Here is an 8,077-nt window from a genome sequence, read left to right as displayed (position 1 = left end):
GCAGGCGTGACATGAACATTTTCTGACTGGGCAGACGCGACATGAACCATCTCTGGCTGGGCAGGCGTGATATGAACCTTCCCGGGAACCTCCAGGATATTAAACAGCGTTGAAAAACAATTCAACAATGTTTCAGCAGACGTCATGTCAGGGGACACAGACTCGGCAGGCATAACATGAACAGTCTTTGGCTGGGCAGACGCGACGGTCTTTCTTCTCCTTCTGCGTCTCGGAGTCCCCGAACTCTGGACCACTGGTACTGAAATCACTGGCGCTGGAGTCACCGGCATTGAAATCATGGGAACATGTGAAGAAAAACGCTCGGGGCTGAACCTTGCCGGTCCTTGGTCAGGAAATGACCAAACTGGAGAATGCTGTCGGTGCCCACCTGTCGTATCTCCTCCCCTGCGTCCTCCACGAATTTCTCTAAATATGACCAGCCGAGTCCCTCTAAAAGATTCTCTGTCCCATGTTGTGGGTAAGGGTCTGCGAGAATCCATTCTGCTGAGTCCTCAAAAAATGGCTGTTACGTTCTGTCACGATCGGTTCAAAAACAAAACTGAGGACTCAATTGCAGAAAAATAGGAATTTAATAAAGGAAAAGGCAAAAATACAAGAACAAAACAAAACTCCCACGCGGGGGAAAACACTAGAATATATTAACAAACTTAAACACTGGAAACAAAACACAAGAACATTAGACAACGTAACAGCACAGTACAACAGACACAAGGAGACTAAATAGGGAGGCAAACAAAAGAAGGTAACGATGACAACAGGTGGAATTAATTAAACCAATAACAAGATAACAAGAAGGGCGGGGCTAACAATGAACACGAGCACATGGCTCAACATAACAAACACCCAAGTGCAAAACAAGACAGGACAAACTTGTGACAGTTCAAGCACCAATGACCCATGTGAATGACTAGTGATCCAACTTACATGTATCTTAAGATGTATTTTTTTACAGCAAAGTCAATCTTGAATTTTCACTGATAGTTAGGGTTTCATGAAGCAAGATACAGGTGTCAAAAACGGTTAATGACTTTTAAAATAAATCATTCTTTTGTGTTGACCAGAGGAGAACCCCGACTGGCAATCCCGACCAGCAATCGGATGGTTGGATGAATTTCTGGCATGTCAGAAATTTTGGTCGCCCCTCGTGAGGTATCGCACAGTTGAGCACTATGCGCATAGATGAAATGAACTAATTTAATAATTGATGAATTGACCAGAACTGAATCAACACTGAAATGCATAATTTTCCTTATCACTGTAAAGCTGTTTGAAACAGTCTGTATTGAATAAAGCGCTATACAAATAAAAGCGACATGACAAAAAAAAAGTAAAAAAATAACAAAAATACTGTTGTAAGATTTATTATCATATACAGTATGTGCTGTATGCAGGGTTGCCAACTGGCTTGAGCGAGATTTTGATGACATGGGCCCTTATTTGAAGGTTTAACACTAAATGTTTAACCCTTTGTATATGAGAAAGCCTGACACTGAAATAATAGTAAGATTCTTTTTTTTTCACACTCAATTTTTTTTGCCCAAACTGCGCAAAAATATGCAATTTGGTGCAGTTGCTGATATTTATTAGTGGTGCTTGCCAAAGGCGAACCAACACTATTGTTATTGCTCATACTTATCATTTTTCTTTTTAGTGGTGCTTGCCAAAGGCGAAGCAACACTATTGTTATTGCTCATACTTATTAAGTCAAGTCAAGTCAAGTATATTTGTATAGCGCTTTTCACAATACAGATTGTATCAAAGCAGCTTCACAGTATTAAATTAAAATAATACAACAAGATTTGTTTCTAGTGGAATTTATTGATTGATAAAATCAAATTAAATATCCCCAAAATATCCCCAACTGAGCAAGCCAAAGGCAACAGTGGCAAGGAACCGAAAAACTCCATCAAGTGACCTAATGGTGTCCTAAAACTCCATCAGGTGACCCAATGGAGAAAAAAAAAAAACCTTGGGAGAACCCAGGCTCAGTCGGGGGCCAGTTCTCCTCTGGCATTTATGAACTAGAGGCCGGATTGTAGTTTGAACTGTAAGATTAAAAATATTATATGAATGCCTGGCTGAAGAGATGCGACTTTAATCTAGTTTTAAACTGGGAGAGCGAGTCTGAGCAACGAACAGTATCAGGAAGACTATTCCAGAGTTTTGGGGCTAAATGTGAAAATGCTCTCCCTCCTTTGGTGGTTCTGGATATTCTAGGTATGACCAAAAGCCTTGAATTTAGTGATCTTAAAGAGCGCGATGGATTATAGGGCGATAGAAGATCCGTTAAATAGACTGGAGCTAAGCCGTTTAGGGCTTTATAAGTCAGTAGCAATACCTTGTAATTAATACGGAACTTTATAGGTAACCAATGCAGTGATGATAAAATCGGTGTTATATGATCATATTTTCTTGATCTAGTAAGAACTCTAGCGGCGGCATTTTGGACTAACTGTAGCTTGTTTATTGAGGATGCAGGACAACCGGCTAATAAAGCATTACATTAATCTAGTCTCGAGGTCATGAATGCATGAACTAACTTTTCTGCATCAGAAACTGATAGCATATTACGTAGCTTAGCAATGTTTCTAAGGTGGAAAAAGGCTGTTTTTGTAACATACGAAATATGATTTTCGAAAGACAGGTTGCAATCGAGTATAACACCCAGGTCTTTTACTGTAGAGGATAAAGTAACACGACATCCTACGATGTTAAAGTTGTATTGTGAAAGGTTTTGTGGGCGGTTTTTTGAACCGATAAGTAGTACCTCTGTCTTGTCTGGATTTAATAAAAGAAAATTACGCGTCATCCAATCTTTTATATCTTTAACACACTCTGTCAATTTGGATAAATTAGCGTTTTCATCTGGCCGTGATGAAATATATATTTGAGTGTCATCAGCATAACAATGGAAACTAATTCCATGTTTCCTTATAATATTTCCAAGTGGCATCATATATACTGAGAATAACAGAGAGCCTAACACAGATCCCTGCGGCACTCCATAGTTTACTGGAGTTATGATCGATTTTTCTTCATTTAAATAGACAAAATGGTAGCGGTCAGATAAGTATGATTTGAACCAGCTTAATGCTTGTCCTTGAACACCAGCAGGGCTTGACATTAACTTTTTTCCTCACTAGCCAATGTGGCTAGTGGTTTTCCAAAGTTACTAGCCACACAGCATTTTTACTAGCCACATTTTTGTTGTTGTGAAATTACCTGATAAAAGTGGACTATGGCGTGCTAAAATTTACTTGAACTAGATTTACAACCCTTTTAAATGTAAAACCATTGTTACATCCACCCAAATCAAGACTACATAAATATATAACAATACAGGTCATTATCATTAGCTCTGATAAGGTTGTGTGTAAAGCTCCTTTTTTTAAATAAAACCATGTATTATGTATTATGTTGCCACATTGCTCCACCGGCATACGACATAACTCCAGCAGGGCAGCTAGCTGTCTCTTCGATTCTTTGTTGTCGGTCACTAGCGACAATACTCATTAGGGCTGTCAAAATTGCTCAAAAATGACCTTTGAATATTCCCTCTAAAAAAAACACATAGCTTATCTTCGAACTTATTCGAACATCTGGTTGCGCATTTTGTCAATGACGCGCATTACGTCAATAACAGGACAAATTAATACAAAGAGACATAACTACTTGTATAGGTAGTTTATTTAAGTTTAAACATATTTGACAACGTATTACCTACACGAAAACAAGTAAATCAACTAATGGCCAAGACCGCAGACCTCACTCACTCTCGCTCGCTCACTCGCAGGCACTCTTTCTCTCTCTCGCCCTCACCCTCAGCACCAAATGCGAATAGAGCGTATGGCGCGAGTGTAAAGACGCGTTTACGCGTGTCTGGAGGTCTTGCGGCATGAATGAGGCGTCACGCGCTCTGTGCAGTTTAAATGAACAACAACAATAAGCAAATGTTGAGTGCTGATCAAGAGTTTTGTGCAAGCAATTTAAGGTCGCGACTCTTATATAGCAGGCTTCATTCAGTGATTGAAACAAATATTATTAACATTAATTGAAGTTTTACAGTAGGCTATATAGAACCGACATTGAACGCTCCGAGCGAGCTGTGCTGTGGTAAACATGGAACTTTTCCTTGACATGAAACGGTAAATAATCAAACCAGTGGAAGCCTGCAGTGCATGAAACTGCTGTATCTACCTTATTCATGCAATATCTATTCAGTCAGTACAGTAGCCTACACTTCAGAAATGTTTCTGTTTAACGTTAAATAAAATGATCCCTCAGGCAGCGCGCCCACTCGCAAAGCAGACAGCCGCGCCTCTGCTACCGCGGGCGTTTTTCCACATTCGAATATTAATTTTCACCTTCGAAATTATGTTTTTTAAAACTATTCGAATATATATATTCGAATTTAGAATATTCGTTGACAGCCCTATGGGATTTGTAGTGTCGTAGTGTCACACTTATTTCAGATGCCTTTTGAAAAGACTACAATTATTCAACCCGCCAAAGTGGCTAGTTGGAGTGACTGCGTTACCCGCCACGAGCAAAATCCACCCGCATTTGGCGGGTTGGCGGGTGTTAATGTCAAGCCCTGAACACCAGTATAATTTTGTAGTCGATCTAAGAGTATTGTGTGATCTATAGTATCGAACGCAGCACTAAGATCAAGTAAAACTAATATTGAGATACAGCCTTGGTCAGAAGCTAAAAGTAAATCATTTGTGATTGATTTTAACGAGTGCAGTTTCAGTGCTATGGTGCGGTCTGAATCCAGACTGAAACTTCTCATAGATATCATTTTCTTGCAAGAAAGAGCCCAGTTGAGCGGACACCACTTTTTCTAATATTTTAGACATAAATGGAAGATTTGAAATGGGTCTATAATTTGCTAGGTTATTATGATCTAATTGTGGTTTCTTAATGAGAGGTTTTATAACTGCCAGTTTAAATGTTCTTGGAACATGACCTAAAGATAAAGATGAGTTAATAATATTGAGGAGAGGCTCTTCCACTATAGGTAACACTTCTTTCAGTAGTTTAGTTGGTATAGGATCTAATAAACATGTTGTTGTTTTAGATGAAGTGATAAGTTTATTTAACTCTTTTTGTTCTATAGTTGTAAAGCACTGTAATTGTTCTTGCGGGGTGATAATTGAGGCTGAATTATAAGGCGCAGTTGAAGATTGAACGTTTACAATTGTGGTTCTGATGCTTTCTATTTTCTCAGTGAAGAACTTCATGAAATCATTACTACTGAACTGTAACGGGATATTTTGTTCGGGTGACGTCTGTTTATTTGTTAGTCTAGCCACGGTGTTAAATAAAAACCTTGGATTATTTTGGTTATTTTCTATTAGTTTGCGGAGGTGCTCAGCCCTGGCCGCTTTTAGGGCCTTTTTATAACGTGACATACTGTCTTTCCACGCGATTCTAAAGACCTCTAAATTAGTTTGTTTCCATTTACGCTCTAAAATACGGGTTTCTCTCTTTAGAACATGCGTAGTATTGTTGTACCACGGTGCTTTACTTTTTTCTCTGACCTTTTTTAATTTAATAGGTGCAACAACATCCAATGTTCTAGAGAGAATGCTGCTCATAGTGCTAGTTAGTTCTTCTAGTTCATCTGTTTGTTTGGGTTCACTGAGCAGCTGAGACAGATCAGATAAGCAATTTGAGAAATGATCTATGGTGGATGGAAGGATTGTTCTGCCTAGTTGATAACGCGGCGCCGCATGACATATTACAGCAGTACGTAATATGCAAGTTACCATGTAATGGTCAGTGACATCATCACTTTGTGGAATGATATCTATATCGGTTGGATCGGTTCCATGTGATATAATTAAATCGAGTGTATGATTAAGACGATGAGTTGGTCCGGTGACGTTTTGCTTGACCCCAAATGAATTTAACAAATCTGTAAACGCAGCCCCTAACGCATCATTTGGATTATCTACGTGTATGTTAAAATCTCCAACAATGAATGCTTTATCGACATTGACTAATAGGTCTGAGAGAAACTCTGCAAACTCTTTTAGGAAATCAGCGTAAGGCCCAGGCGGTCTATATACGGTAGCCAAGGCTAGAGATAATAGGGATGTTTTTCTAACATCTAAGAGCATAACATTTAGTACAAGTACTTCAAACGTAGTAAACTTATAACCCATTTTCTGAGTAACATTGAGAATATCTCTATAGATTGTTGCAACACCGCCGCCACAACCAATCAGACGGGGCTCATGCTTATAGGAGTATCCTGCTGGAGTTGACTCATTTAGACCGAAATAATCATTTGGTTTAAGCCAGGTTTCAGTAAGGCAAAGTACATCGAAGCTATTATCTTTGACTATTTCATTTACAATAACTGCCTTAGGTGTGAGTGATCTAATGTTTAGAAGACCTAGCTTTAGAAATTGTTTTTGTTTACTAATAGCAACATTTTCTGTTTTAATAACAATTAGATTTTTCCTAGATCCTGCAGTAGATTTATTATTTGATCTCACTAAACGAGGAATAGACACAGTTTCTATGCAATGTTCTACACTAGTATTTATATCAGTTAAATTGGTGCAGCAGAGACTATGATTTGGACTTGTGGTTACTAGTCAAAAGGTATTTAACATTTTGGAGATGTTATCCGACAGAAGATCCACTCCGAATCTGCTTGGGTGTAAGCCATCAGCACGGAAAAGCCTAGGACGCTCCCAAAACAGATTCCAATTATTTACAAAGAGCAGTTTCTGCTCATTGCACCATGACATTAACCATTCATTTAGCGCAAATAATCTGCTGAACTTTTCATGCCCTAGTCGGTACGTGGGAAGCGGTCCTGACACTATGATCATTGTTTCAGGCGATGTGCTGCGTACCGTATCGATCAGATTCCTGAAGTCTTTCTTCAGAACCTCCGTTCACTCCCGCGTGCAGGACCACAGTTCCGACGCGCTCGTCACCGTTCAGAATCTCGGGAACGTGAGTAGCGATTTCAGAAACACGAGCACCAGGAAAGCAGTGACTGTGCACCTTACTTTTACCTAACGTAGCGTGTACGTGCTGAACGATGGAATCGCCGATGATCACAGCATCGCGTTCTGTTTCGCGAAGAGGGGAGAAGCGGTTTTGTGTGGATAACTCGAAAACCGGGAGGGTCGGAGAGAGTCTTGGTCTAGACCTGACTCGCGTCTTCCGCTGCGGAACCACCCAGGCTTCGTGGTGGCGTGTTGGAGCCGGAGTGAACGAGACCATGGCTGATCGCGACCTCGGCGCTCGGGACCGATGCTGAGAAACGCACGGAGTAGACGAGGTCAGAGTCAGCGGGTTAGTAACGTTAATCACTGATTTGTGTGCATCGGCGCGTGATGCCTCAAGAGCTAAATGCCGGTCTATCAGCTCGGCCTGTCTCAATAAAAGGTCGTGGATCTGTTTCTCAGCAGCTTCCAGTTCAGACTGCAGTGCGTGCAGCTCAAATGTGTCCTCACCTGCACCAAAAGGTAGACTACTTACATCTGATATATTCGCCATTTTAAGGCAAGGCAAGGCAAGGCAAGTTTATTTATATAGCACATTTCATACACAATGGCAATTCAAAGTGCTTTACATAGAAGAAATTAAAATAATAAAAGAAATAAGAATAATTAAAACAGTTTAGAAAAATAAAATAAAATACAGTACAGTACAAACAGTCGGACGAACAGCGGCACAGTGCTCATTCAGTAAATGCATAGCTAAACAGAAGTGTTTTGAGTCTGGATTTGAATGTGACTACTGTAGGAGCACGTCTGATCTCCTCTGGAAGCTGGTTCCAGCTGCGGCTGGCATAATAGCTAAAAGCAGACTCACCATGCTTAGAGTGAACCCTTGGTATTTCTAGCTGATATGATCCTAATGATCTGAGTGATCTGTTGGGTTTATATTCAGTGAGCATATCTGCAATATATTGAGGTCCTAGGCCATTGAATGATTTATATACCAGTAATAATACTTTAAAATCAATCCTAAATGTAACTGGGAGCCAGTGTAAAGACCTGAGGACTGGTGTGATGTGTTCATATTT

Source organism: Rutilus rutilus (genome assembly GCF_951802725.1).
Source record: "Rutilus rutilus genome assembly, chromosome: 5".
Classification (NCBI taxonomy): Eukaryota; Metazoa; Chordata; class Actinopteri; order Cypriniformes; family Leuciscidae; genus Rutilus; species Rutilus rutilus.
The sequence above is the reverse complement of the archived record's forward strand: the minus strand, read 5'-3'. Positions refer to the sequence as shown.